The sequence below is a fragment of the Notechis scutatus genome, chromosome Z (assembly GCF_049901735.1).
Source record: "Notechis scutatus isolate UNSWTSFEM ecotype Mainland chromosome Z, rNotScu1.2, whole genome shotgun sequence".
Lineage (NCBI taxonomy): Eukaryota > Metazoa > Chordata > Lepidosauria > Squamata > Elapidae > Notechis > Notechis scutatus.
Genome location: NC_142025.1, coordinates 78,577,236 through 78,592,233, shown reverse-complemented (window position 1 = coordinate 78,592,233; position 14,998 = coordinate 78,577,236). Strand labels below are relative to the sequence as shown.

General features: G+C 37.2%; 1 protein-coding gene across 4 annotated transcripts in view; it reads left to right on the top strand.

Annotated features, from left to right (window-relative positions):
• INVS (inversin) overlaps positions 1 to 14,998 on the top strand; it is a 113,156-nt gene that overhangs the window by 32,107 nt on the left and 66,051 nt on the right. The window contains exon 4 of one of the 4 annotated variants that reach the window (XM_087946473.1): positions 2,628 to 2,678. The exons of the other annotated variants lie outside the window; for them this stretch is intronic. The gene's annotated coding sequence lies outside the window, so the exon portion shown is untranslated. The remainder of the gene's footprint in view (positions 1 to 2,627; positions 2,679 to 14,998) is intronic. 4 annotated transcript variants of the gene reach the window in all.

The window sequence follows — 14,998 nt, the reverse complement described above, 5'->3', positions numbered from 1 at the left end:
AATTTGAGAGTCTGAGCTAGCTGATGGCAGATATATAGATCACTGAATGATTCTGTGAGAAACTCAATCTGCCTGCCTGCTTTGCCTGCTTTTGGATAAAAGTTGCTCTTTTTTATAAAAAAAATCAATATTTATATAAATATTTATATTATTTACATACGAGCCATGCCCAGCCAGTCACATGACCACCAAGCCACACCCACAAATTAGGCTACGCCCACAGAACTGGTTAGTGGTCCCTGGGATTTAAAATTATGAGTTTGTTGGTCCCTGAGGTCCAAAAGGTTGGCGACCCCTGGTTTAGAGAAGAGATTTATGTAGATGCTGGCTAGCATTTCTACAAGCAGTTGCAAAACAAATGCAAATAAACTTTATCTTTGCAAAGAACTGTACTTACAAACACAATACTGTAGTTTGCAAAGTATTGTACAGTACTTAAAAGAAGTAGAGCAGTTCCCAAAGTGTTTACAAACAAACAGTGCAATAGAGTATGCAGTACAATAGAGTAACAAAAAAGAATATTTCAAAATATTTACAGAAACAGTTCTAGCACTCCAGTTTTCAAGCCCAGGCAGCAGATCCTCCATGCAGCACCAAGAAAATACAAACAAACTCAGTGCCGCACTAGCTGCAAAAATCACTGGCTCTTGTTTGGCCATGTGACTAGGGAGAAACAAAACAACTGCCAGCTTCAAGGAAATTGCATCATAACTCCGAACAGCACAGGAAACTCAGAGACTTAAAAATGGCAGCCACTGCAGCAGTGATTGAATCCAAGTCACATGGTACAGAGGTCTATTTTTTTATCGCAGTTTTGCATTTCTAATATAAGTAGTACCCTTTCTGAATAAATTCGTTATGATGAAAATTCGCTAAAGGAACCCTCATATCTCGAGGGTTACCTGTATGTGAGGCATTGTATGATTCAATGGGTAAAAATAATTTTGGGTATGAAATAATGCTTGAACAATAGGAAAACCTGGTTTAAAATTTACATTAAGTTATGACTTAAACGAAAATGTTTATAAAATTATGTACCATAATTGGTACACAAATTGGATAAATTGTCAAAATAAAGGTACTTCGTATGTAATTATATATGTTGAAAGTGTAGGTGTAAAGAAGAAATTTTTTATCATCTGTGGTGGACCTGTGACAAAGCAAAGAAATAGTGAAGTAGTATTCACATCTTAATACAGAAGATTCTTAAAGTGAATATAGAGATACACCTAGAGACTTCTTTTAGACTTAATGGACAAAGAACTTGGGGAAAAAATGCTGTCAGCAACAAGAATGCTGTAAAATGGAAAGCTAGTTTAATTCCCACAATGGATAACTAGCTGCAAAAGTTAATGAAGTCAAAAACAGTAACTGTGACAGTCAAAAACAGTAATTGTGATAGGGAACCTTGGAGTCCTAGCGGATGATCACTTAACTATGTGGCAGCAGTGTGTGGCAGCAGCCAAAAAAACTAATGCAATCCTTGGTTGTATAAACAGAGGTATATAATCAACATCACATGAAGTATTAGTACTGCTTTATAAAGCCTTAGTAAGGCCACACCTGGAATATTGCATCCAGTTTTCATCACCACATTATGAAAAAGTGTAAAAAAGAGTAACTAAGGCCTGGAGACTGAAATATATGAAGAACAGTTGCAGGATTTGGGTGTGGCTAGAGTAGAGAAAAGAAGGACTAGGGATGGCATGGTAGCAGTATTCCAGTATTTGAGAGGTTGCCACAAAGAGGAGGCGGTCGACTTATTTATCAAAGCACCTGTAGGCAAGACAAGAAACAAGGAGAGAAGCAACCTAAGGAGAAACTTCTTAACGGTTAGGACAATTAACCAGTGGAACAGTTTGCTGTCAGAAGGTGTAGATGCTTCCTCACTGGAGGTTTTTAAGAAGAGACCTGGACGCTCATTTGTCTGAAATAGTATAGACTAGAGTCTCCTGCTTAAGCGGGCAGTTGGACTAAAAGACCTCCAAAGTTGCTTCCAGCTCTATTCTGACTGAATTAGTGGAGATGGCTGAATCGACTGCTTTAAAGAAAAGAATACACCTTTTTTCCTACTTGGAAATGATTTTTGGACTTTGTGGGGGGGGAAATGAAATCTTGATTTTAGGTTTGCTGATTGGATAGTTTTTTATTTTATTTTAGAAATAGCTAATATATATTATGTAAAAGCAAAAAGTTGAGGTTATATATTATTACCTTATTCTACTGTGCTAAAAAGAATTAGAAGAGCTTTCTTTCTTTCCTTTTCCCCTATTCTTTTTACTCTTTCTTTTTTCCTCCCTTACTTTCCCTTTATTTTCATTTTCTTTGTATTTTATACTTTGAAAAACTAATAAAATAATTAAATATGAAAAGGAAATAAACTTTGTGGGAGATGAGAGATCAAACAGATTCCTGACATGCCTAACTGACAACTTTGTCATACAAAAGGTAAAGGAGGGAACTAGACAGAGAACTATACTGGCTTAATTCTTACTGATAAGGACAAAATCATTGAGGGAATAGAAGTTATAGGAACTTTGGGCAAGGTAATCATGTTATACTTGAATTCACCATAATTGCAACCACAGGAAACTTGAGTCAAGTCAAACTACTGTTTTAATTTCTAGGCATTCTTCTTTGCAGTGCTCAGCTAATATTTGGAATGTCTGTTTTATACGGTATGTATTTCAAAATTGATTGACTTCAAGCAGTATCCAACAGTTTTTGAAATATCTGCTGGGCCAAAAAGTCTGGTGTTATTTATTTATTTAAATTCTGAAATTCCAATCATTATATCCAAATCCTTACTGTAGATATGCATGGAATGTATATTTAATTCCTGTTATTTTTATATACACTCAAGTATAAGTGGAGCAAATGCCTATCCAAATATTTTAAATGATAAATTTCATAACCAAAATACCTGAAAGAAGAATTGAAATAGTTGTGGTTTCTTTGATTACTTTAGTTTTCTCTGTCATGGTACGTTGATATAAATCCTTTGCTTTTGCCTAAACAGAAGAGTTTTTAATGCACAAATTTTTAATGTGACACATGTAATTATTGAACCATACATTTTATGTTTTTAAATATTGTGCTAATTGCAATAAGCAGCTAGTTGGGAAATTAATTTTATCAGCTTCTTTTTGACATGAGGTGTATGAGTGCAACCTAGTGGAGAAGTGAGACATCAGCATTTGCATGTCTGGAATGTTTGTATTGACAAATGATAGTCTGTTATTGACATCTGTATCCCTTGACAGTACATCCATCCTAGCTTACCCATGGTGGCCAAATGCCTTAATTTTTCTGGCCTTTAATTTAGTCAACATTGGAGCACATTTTGAAGGGCTAAGAGAAGGAACAGATCCAAAAGTGTCAAGCTTCAGCAGCAAAATTGTTAGCAACGATCAAACTGTCATAATGTTATGATTTGTTCATTTTTATACCATTTATTAGCCTTTACTTGTTGTGCCATTTGGCCTCTAGGGCAGATAAAGTGCTGTCTAATTTGGGAGGGTTGCTTCTGTCAAGAGTAGCTTCCAGAGAGAAGGTGTTAGCTGCAGTGACAAATAATCAATAGCTGTCGTTGTCATGAGGAACATGAGTAGTTGGGCCTTTCATCTAGGGGATTAGAGGTCTAATTGGATTGAGAATAGGGAGGATGGGCTGTTGTATAACCCCATCAGATCTGTGTAGCTGTCAAATGTCAGTGTTATTCATACTGAAAAGGAAGTGAATGATGTCTTTCAGAGCTTGGGGGTGTAATTCAGTAGAAGCTTCTGAGAATGTAATAGAGAAAATAAAATCAGCAAATATATGCTCTGACCTTTAAAAAAATATATATACATCCATGTTGATATATCTGTTTCTCTATATAGCTATCTTATCAGCTGAATACCATTCAGACTGGCTATTTATGTCTTTAATAAAAAGCCATTTAATTACTCTAATCAGAATTTTAAGTGTGAAAGATTCAATGAATATATAGCAATAATCATAAGAATGAAAAATGCTCCCTATAAATAATAACAAATATTCCATTAATTGTTTGCAAATGTACTCTCCCTACAGAAAAAATTACTGATGCATTAATATGAAATACATGTTGAATTCTGCATTATTTCTAGTATTCAGACTTTTTGATATACTTAGAAGAAATTTTGTTTTACTTAGAAGAAATCTTTATTCTGATTATTATTGAGTCCAATATTAATAAAGAAATAGTCTGCTAAGAAAAATGTCTAAATAGGTTTATGATTAGTATGTTTAAGTAACAGCTGACAAAATTGGATTTGTTAATAAGCTTCAAGTTCTTTTATTTAAAAATATTAAGATTTTGCCTCTTGATATTAATCTTTTATTTTATTTATATCAGCTAAGTTTGTAAATTATTATGATACAAGATTTCCTGTTATGTTCTTCCCAAACATTCTTCTCGTTAGTGGGATAACATTAAGAGGGTTGTACAATCCTCTCACAAGCTCATGTTCTTTAATTTGTTTGTTTTGTTTTGTTCTTTCAAACAAGGGTTCATAATCATGCACTACCAATCCTGAATATTTTGAAAATCATATATGTTCCAATAAAATTACAATTGAAAAATACTTTAATTTAAAATCCAAATTCATACATTGAATTTGTTTATATGCTAGTATAAGAAATTCAAGAACGGTGCAATGGTTTTGCCTTGTTTTAGAATTATTTCTAAAAGGGGAGTACTTTTAATCTATTTATGCAAAAATGTTTATGAAACCACCCATCCACTTTTATCATTTCTACAGAGTACTTAAATACAGTATCCTATTTGGTACCTTTTTTCTTGTACTAGCTAGACATATTTGATGCCATTGTTTTACTATGATAGTTAATTGTTAGGGAGCAAATATGATCCCTTGACAAAAATATATAGTCCAATTTATATTTGTTGTAATAATGCAAACATCCATCTTGATCAGAACAGATAGGATGTTCCTTTTTCCCCAAATGTAGAGTGCTAAATTTGTATAAATATTTCAGAAGTGAAAACCATATATTATACAGTTATACAATTGATTATACTATTTAAATAATAAATCTTTATAGTAAATTGTCAGGCAAGCCCACACTCTCCACATCCATATCCACTGACATATGAATCAATGTCTTTTCAATTTCAAACAGAATCATATAGTATTTAGCATATGCAAATGAATAAATCCAAGCCCTTTTCCCCCCCAATAAGGCAAACTCTTTGTGCTTGTAATATTGTGCAGAAGTTGATGGATGAAAAGTTGGTAAACAGTGGTATGTATCATCCCTCAACCTCAAATTTAAGATGGAATATGCAAATAAGATTTTCCAAGATACAATTTGGGATATAAATATTATCTGTTCTCCGAATAGGAAAATGTTATTTATTAAAAGTTAAACAACTTTTATTTCTAAAAATATATAATAAATATAAATGGTACAATAAAATTCAGCACGTACAAGGGTTAAAAAAGAAGGGAAAAAAGTCTCTTCGCAACAGACTCCATTCTCTGGCATCTGGACCTGTTATATCCATTTGTGGTTGAGACTGATGTTTCAGACATTGCAGTTGGAGTGGTACTTCTGCAGGGCTATCTGACCACTGGATAACTCCTCCCGTGTACTTATTATTCATGCAAATTAAATGTGGAATGAGTAAATGCCCTATTGGAGCACTACCTGCATTATTTTGTGAACATTCAACAAGACAATTGGGTGGAGTTCTTGGCTGTGGTGGAGTTTGGGTACCACAATGTACTGTATAGGTCCATGCAGATGACACCGTTCATAGCCATCCGTGTTTGTTTCCATTGGACTCTCCAGTACTGGCTGCCACAGATTTCTTGCAGGAAGTACATCAGCTGTTAGAAGAACAGCTGGACTAGTCCAAGGAAGTCTACAAAAAGTTTGCAGATCAGCACTGGCAAGCCATACCCCTGCCCCAGGAGTCAGCAATTTGTCTCATTTCTACTTGGTATCTTCTGTGAGTCCATCCCAGAAATTTGATCGATTCTTGGGACCTTTCCCAGTAGAGGCGGTCATTAACCCTGTGGCCTACTGGTTCATTTTGCCTGCATACTTTAGGGTGTATCTGGTCTTTCATTCTCAGCACTTGCCACTCATCAGACTGTGGAATACCACGTGTTCAGATATTAGTTCAGGGATAGCCGGAATACGAAGTGGAGCCTAATGTGGAATCTCATTTCTGGAGTGCCTTCCAGTATCATTAGACTGGAAGGGCTAAGATTCTGAGGACAGTCCTGGAGGAGACTGATGTACATGCCCCTAGGTTGATCCATCCGTTCTACCACCAGTTACCACAGAAGCCTATTTTAAATGAAGGCCCTAGGAGTATAGGTCATGCTGGGGGGATAGTGTGATGACTTCCCCAAATGCTTCCCCAGATGCCTCTCCAAACACTAATTTGGAAGTGTCAGACCTGCCACAAACTTAAACCTCTTAAGTGGCAAACATTTGCTGAGAAAGGTATATTTTTATTAGAAATTAAATATAGTGCAATAATGCTGCATAGCCAGAACTGAAATTCACATGCCAAAATCCCTATGTTATACTTTCCCCTCCTTAACTGCTTTTTATTTCCCACCCCACAGTAATCAGTTAAAATCTTGCAAGCTGTTTTCCTAACTGTCAGTTCAAGGGTGTTCTGGTATGCTGCTCCCTCCTTCTTCCAGCTGGGCGACCTTAAATCAGCATCTCAAGATAGTACAGCATCTACTTTCTGTTTCCCAAGCATGCTTCCCTTCATCCACCTTCTCCATAGATCATGTCAGATTGTCACCATGTATCAGCGAAGCACAAAAAAACTTCTGTGCTCTTTGAAATAAGCCAAGAAAGAAAAAAAGGAGAAAGGTTAATAAGTAACAATTCAGTGAAGTTTATGAGGATATTGGGCATGAAATTTATGTAGGAGTTTTGGTGCCCACACATGTTGGACTACTCATTCGGCCTCAGAAGAGGGAAAATGTTTCCATAAAATCAGGTGTTGGAGTTTGCCCTTACGGAAATGCAAGTACAAAATTTATTTCACTTCAAAATGTTGCTCACCTTTAGTGAGGTTGGGAGGAGAAGGAACTTCAGCTGACTTAAGACTACAATGGAAAACAGGACCTACTTTTCTTTTCTTTTTTAAAACAAATTTTATTAATTTTACAGACAAACAAAGCATCATTAAACATTAAAGACATTGAACCTCTTTCCATTATAAATTTTACAAGGCAAATAAAACATTGTTTTATACAATACAATTCTAATATATCCCATTTCCATTTAAATATTTTTTTAGCAGATTTCTCATTATTTCTCTTTACTCCTATTCAATTACATTTCTTCTATATTTATCCATTTTATACTCATCATATTCATATTTCCCTCTGCCTTGTTTACAAATATTCCTCTCGCTTTCTCCCAAGGTTTTATTAAATCTCAATCAGACACACACACACAAAACACAAAAACATAAAACTTCTTTTTAAAAAGTAGCTTGGCCCCGGATTACCTCTCTTTGTATGGACTTCAATTAAATTCATGTTCAACTTATATGCCATTACCTATTTTATTACCCTTCTATATCTTTATTATAACTTCTCCCCGCTTTCCACTCTTCTTAATCCTATTTTATTTATTTCATCTTAATTTAAATCATTATATTTGTATCTTTTGTCCATTCTTTTCAATTATCCATTTACCTCATTCATATTAGAAAAAAAAATATTTCTCCTGAAATCACCAATCGAAGTATGATGCCTTCCCATCACTCCCCTACATTAACATTTAAGGTAACATCTAATTCCCTATCTAATTCTGCTTAGTACATTCTACTTACTAAAATAGTAAATCCATAAAGTAATTAAATATATAATTAAACATTAAATCTCATAGCATTCCAATTATCTATTTCAAAAACAAATACCATAATAATAAGTTCATACGAACATCCACACAATAGTCAATTAAACTCTATACTTAAACTAAATGTTTTAGACATTCCTTTTAATATTTTATTAAATCTTAAAATCTATCATTATTAAACCTTTAATATTTTAATCTTTACTTAAGCCTTATAAAATTCTAGTTTTCTAATTCTCATACAAATACTACAATACTATCATGTACCTTGCAGAAACATTTTGAAACAAAGTTATGCATTACCCATTATCTATAAAAAAATATTTCTTCTCCACACCTTATTTCATACCTTTTTGGCTTTTTCCCCTTCTTCCTATCTTATCCCATCTGGTCTTTTTACCCCCTTCGCTCCCCCTCTGTTGCATTTCTCTTTTCTTTTGCTTTCTAACAGTATATTGATTTTGCATCTTATTTTTCTCTTTCTTGGATGTTTTTTTAAATCTTATGTCCTTTTAGACTCATTAAAGATGTCTTCTTCTTCTTCTTCTTCTTCTTCTTCTTCTTCTTCTTCTTCTTCTTCTTCTTCTTCTTCTTCTTCTTCTTCTTCTTCTTCTTCTTCTTCTTCTTCTTCTTCTTCTTCTGTATCCTCCATTAATTGCTGTGTTTGTTGATAAGTAGCAAGCGCCATTTCTAAAAAGCAAAAAATTTCTCACACCGTCTTTACCTTCTTTTTTTATCCTCTCAATTCATCAACAGATAAAACCATTATAAACCTTTTCTTCTTCTTTTTTCTCTTCTTCTTCTTTTTAAAACAACCAAGATAATTCAAAACTAAAAACAATTCCCCCAAATCCCAAAGTCATCAAACAATCCAAACAGAACACAAAGTTCTTCACACTTTTTCTTCCTGGGGTAATATCAGTTGGCAAGGGAAAAAAAAACCCAATCTGTATTTTAAAGTCTCATTACAATTAACTTCCAATCTCAAAATCTTCCAGGCATCTCCTCCAGCAAAATCTTAATGAAAATTTTCTTTTTGTCCTCTCCCTTCCCACTTATAACAGAAAGCTTTAAATTTTTACCTTCTATAAAATAGCAGGATTTTCAATATCCATTTGTTAAATCCATGTGGAAGGAGAGTAAACTTTCTCTTAAAACACTTTCACTCGCCGCTTGTAAATCTCTTCTGGAAACAAAGTATCTTTCAAAAAATCCGAATTTTCAGGATATTACTTGTATTACTTGTATCTTATAGTCCAGTTCAGCCAAGAAACTTTCGCTTCAGCACTTTCTCTTCCTCCAGCACGATCTTGTCCAGCTGTCAGCTTCTTTGTGGCGGCCATTACAGACCGCCGCTCCACCGCCTTGAGAAAGAGGGTTGAGCCGGGTGGGGAAAGGGTCTGCGAAGACCCCAACCCCCTGTCCGGATCCCTCCTATCTTGGGCTGCCTCTTCATGGCAGCCCTAGCCTCCAGATCAATAGATCGGAGGCATCAAAGCGGCTAGCGCGGCAGGGATCGCGCAGGATCGCAAATCCCTGCCGCTTGCGAAGCCGACAAACCGGAAGTTACTAGGACCTACTTTTCTAATGTTCTTTGGTAATTTAAGTTCAACAGTCACCGGGATCATAATTCTCATGATAGGAAAAGGACCTATGAATTTAGATCCAAGTTTTTTCAAAGGTTGTCTAGACTTTAGATACTTGGTGGACAAATGAACTTAATCTCCTATTTCGAACTTCTCCTGTGATCTCTTTTTGTTAGTGTATTTGTTATATTCTTCCCTAGCCTCATCCAAAGCCTGGCCAAGTAGCTTGCAAATGTTTCATCCACTCCATTTAGGTGGCTCCCCTGGGAGTTTAGGCATAGCTATAAAGTCTCTGCCAGTTGCAACTTAGAAAAGGGTAAAACTAGAACTGCTATGCACAGCATTATTATACACCACCTCTGCTAATGGGTGCAGTTCATCTCAATAATCTAGCTGATAATTGACATAGCATCTAGCATTTGGGACTTACACACACACATACACACACACACATTCTGAGTTTGGGGACTTTTATCCACAGAGGGAGGAAGAGGTCCTTCTCCCCAAGCCCAGGCATAATTGCCAGCTTGTCAGCTTGGATGCGGATGAAAGTTCCCAACCTTGGAATGGTTGTGTGTGTGTGTGTGTGTACACGTGTGCGTGTCCATGCAGGCATGCAGCAGGCCGAAGGAGATGTCCTTCTCCCAAGCCCAGATATCTGAGCATTATCATGTCTTGTCTGATGCCGCTCTGCCCAGACAAAGCAGAAGGTGGAGGCGACACTGCTGCATGTGGAAGCCCCAAGGAGAACGTTTGCAGGAAGCAGTTTCCTCCAAGTCCAACTTCTGCCTTGACAGATCTTTGGCGAGAAGGAGGAGGAGGAGACAGAGGAGCTATATGGAGAGGCTGAATAGGCAAAGTAGGAGGTGGAGGTCTACACAAAGCAGGTCCAGCAGCCTAGGGAAATGAGCTTGATAAAGATAATAAATATATGTTTGCCATGAATCTTTCCAAAAGAAGGGATAGACTAACCTATGAGACAACTTGTCTATTTCTGATAACAGAGAATGAAATGTCATAGATGGGCAAATGAAATTAATCACATCAGGAAAGGGACTAGGAAAATGGTGAGGTTGCATCTGAAGGCTCTACAGTATGAGGTATTGTTTTAGTAGTCCATTGCGTCAAAAAGTAAGGTTCTCCTGGAATTTCTTTTAACAAAATTTATTGAAAGGTAATGGAAAATTTATAATTGGTTTTAGTTTGGTTTATCTCAGAGATTGCTAAGATACAGTTAGTCCTTGGGTTAACAACCATTCATTAAATGACTGTTCAGAGTTAAGATGGCACTGAACAACTTCTGACAGGTCTATGAGGTTGAACCATCCCCATGGTCATATTATCATGATTCAGGCACTTGAGCAAGAGCTCACAATTACGTGGTCCCATAATTGCTATCTGTGATCTTTTCTGATAGCTTCCCATAAGAAAACACAATGGGAAAGTCGGCAAGAAATTGCAAGTCATTCCTGATCTCTTTTTTTACTAGTGAGCCAGATACCACCTATGCTATATCTATGCATTTAGTTTTTCTTGCCTAAGTGTAGGACCTTACTTTTCTCATCATTGCATTTCATTTTGTCAGATAGGCCCCAGTATTCAAGTCTGCCATATCTTGAATATGGTATGACTGACAAAATCCCAGAATTTTGAGATTGCCAAAGAAGAGTCCATGGCAGCAAAAATGATTGTAGGATTAATGGCCACAAACCAATATCAGTACAGGTGGTTCCTTTCTGCCTGTTCTTCATTAGGCCACTGTAATTTTTAATAAAAAAATACTTGAGCTCTAACTGGTTCCCAGCTGCAAAACATGGGAGAAGTTATATCTGCTTAAAAATGCAGTTCTCAGCTATTGAACATTAATCAAAGTCCCTTTCTTTTGTCTTTTCAGCTACAATCCTGGTCATTTAACTAATAGCCCGAACATGTTTCTACCATAGGTACAGTCTGGCACTTTTTCTTTTCTTTTTAAAAATAGTTTCAGTGGCTTAAATCAAGAGGGAAAGGGCATGTTGGTCTTTTGTAGCACAAGTCCTTAATTAATTTCTGAATGAATGAGATCAGCACTTGAAACTAATCAATTAAGAGCTCTGGGAAACATTCCGATAGGATATTTGTATGTAGGCAAGAGACTTCAAGGCAGCCAAGGAACCTGACAAATCTTTGTCTATCATGTCAGACTATCTGACAACCAGGTGGCATTGCTCAGGCAATCTTTCCTTTTACCTATCATATATTATAGCACTCAAAGAGCTGAGAGTTCAGGCTATTGCTTGATACCTCAGAACATCTGTCAGATGGGCCTATTTTAATTGGGAGAATTTTGAGAGACATCAGCTCTCCGACCTTCTACTGCTGGTTTCCTTTTTGAATATACTGGTGTTTGTACAAGTCATCCTCAACTTACGACCACAATTTCTGTTGCTAAGTGAGACATTGGTTAAGTGAGCTTTGCCTCATCTTATGACTTTTCTTGCCATATTTCTTCAGTGAATCACTGCAGTTCATCAGTTAGTAACGTAGTTGTTAAGTGAATCTGGCCCACTGACCTTGTTTGTCAGAAGATCACAAAAGGTGATCACATGACCCTGGAAAACAGCAACCATCATAAATATGAGTCAGTTGCCAAGCATCTCAATTTTGATCACATGATGACAGGGATTCTGCAACAGTTATAAGTATGAAAAATGGTCATAAGTCACTTTTTTCAGTGCCATTGTAACTTTGAATGAACTGTTGTAAGTTGAGGACTATACTTATGCTAGGATCCTCAAACTCTCTCCATAGCATTTTAGGGATTATCACAAAATTACTCAATTGGGCTGAAGATCACAATCTGCTTTTCCTTATGTAAAAGGTACCGTTACTTTTTTTTGGTCCTGCATGAAGGAAGAAATTAAACCCAGTGAAAGTTACCTTCTATCACTGTAGAAGATGACACTTTATTCTTGGTTCTTCCTTGCTTTAAGTGGCTTTAAATACCATTGATGATGATATCTTTCTGGAATGGCTTCAATGGTTCCTTGGTTCAGTTCCTTTTTCCCAGGTCACTTTCAGTCAGTGTTGGTTGAGAACAAGAGGGGCTCAGATGGCTGCAGTTGCTCAGTCATGCCCAGGGCCATCTAAACAGCATTATGGGCAAAGCAGTGTACTGGGGCCCCTACGACAACGACTCACAGGAATAGAAACGTACATAGTTGATAAAATTAAACATATATTAATTTTATTGGCACTTCCAACAAAATTGGTGTTGAAACATTAAAGACATGCTGTGCAGAAACAACTAATCAACATGATAAACACCTGAACAATACATGAGGCTTGAAAAACACAGTAATACTAAGTAAGCCATACAGTTGCTGTATTTATATGATACAAGGTGCATTGAAGGGTTAACATACATAGATTAGGATGGGGCCCCTATGCTCGTAGACCCATGGGCAAGTGCCCATTAGGGCCATGCATTAAGACAGCCCTGTCATGCCAACTTGGCTACAGTGAGTTGTCCAATTCCCCTGGCAGAATTGCAAATTGTGCACAAGTTATGCCCATTCCTAGACCAACGTATCCTTCTCATAATCACCCATGCCCTGGTCACCTCACTCTTGGACTGTTGTAATGTGCTGTGCATGGGGCTGCCTTTGAAGAATATCCTGAAGCTGGTTAAAAATGCAGTGGCCTACACAGTTTTGCATAAATACAGATTTGCACATGTATCACTTCTTTTATGGAAGCTGCATTGCCACACACAAATATGTAGCTTTGAATCATTTATCTCAATAAATAAATAAACAAATGTAGTGCTTTTTGTTTAATTTAGTTTTCTTTAGTTTTAGGAGAACAGTTTATGTTTTACATCATATTTGTGCAGAAATACAACTTTCCAAACTTTTAAGTACCACTATATTTTCCTTTTCCTACTCTTCCCACTGTCATTCAATCTGTTGTTTTGGCAGAGAATAAAACTTAGAAATTCAACCTGAGAATGTGTGGAAAATCAGTTTTCTTTTTTCCAGCCCAAAGAAATGTTAGGGGAAAAGCCCTAAAAATAAAAAACAACATTTTATTTTTAAACAATCAGGACATTTTCTACCTATCCATTAGCAGAATAAATGTCTGACAAGATAAAATTTGCTATAGAAAATTTCATTAAAAAAAGATTGGATTTGGAAATGGGGCAAACCCACTGAGGCTGTACAGGAAAAAAAGCGGTACATACCTATGGAGACAGTTGAAAAGCAGCTCAAACTGCTGCTCTGCTATATTTAAAACTCCTCCTATCTTGTCTTTGTGAATTTCCAACCATTCTATTAAATGAACTTTAAAGAGATTGCAGATAGTCTGTAGGCAGCTGATCTGGTTCTCCCTTAACATTGGGATCTGCACTTATTGCACTTACTAGCACCATTTCTGCCTTGATTCTCTCTTCATTCAGTTACATTTTTCCAAGTGGAATCAACCGGCACCTTGTGGATTACATCCCAGAGTTCTGAAAGAACTTGCAAATGTTATCTCAAAACCATTGTACCATATCTTTCAAAAATCCTGGAGCACAAGGGAAGTACCTGAGGATTGGAAAATAGCTGATGTGGCTCCCATCTTCAAAAAAGGAAAAAAACAGCAACCTGAAACTATAGATCATTTGCCTAACATCAGTACTGGGAACATACTGGAAAAGATAATAAAATGGCGTTGGTAAATTTGCCTGAGAATGCCCTTTCTATCTATGCTGCTAGAGAACCCAGGATAGGTATGACTCCTCCTGATGACATCATCAAGCTGTGTCCATCTAGTATAAAAGTAGCAGCCTGTGGGAGAAACCCCCCAGCTTTGGCAAAGATACTTGACAGACTTTAGTGAGTGTCTCTGAAAGCCAATACCTCACCACAATCCAGACGCAACAAGGGAGGGGCTGGGCTCTCTACCAGCATAGACAGAAAAGGTGTTCTCAGGCAAATTTACCAATGCCCATTCTCCTCCATGCTGCTGCGAGAGCCCAGGATGGGACATACCAAAGCCTTCATGTCCTCGGGAGGGTCCTCATCCGGTCTCTCACTCCGAAGTAGGCACCACTCGCTGAAGAACCAATCTGCTAAAAGCCGCGCTTGTGGAGGCATAGGAATCCAGGTGGTAGTGTCTGATGAACGGAGACAGGGATGTCCATGTAGCCGCTCTGCAAATCTCCTCTAGGGGTGCCTGGGTGGCCCAGGCAGACGAAGTTGCAGCACCTTGAAGGTCAAGAATTGAAGGGACACCTTTCTGAGGGGTTCGAAGGGAGGTTCTGTTAGGGCCTGGAGGACATTGTGAAGGTCCCAGGATGGGAACCTGGGAACCACAGGAGGGCGGAGATTGGAAGCCCCTTTTAAGAATCTCTGAACTGAAGGATGATGGGACAAGGAAGGAAAGGAATCCCAGGAGATGACTGGAGCAAGAGCCTCTACTTGATGGTGTAAAGTGTTAGGAGCCAGACCTTTGTCAAGGCCATCCTGGAGGAAACGGAGGACCTGAGGTACCCCTGCTACTGTAGGAGA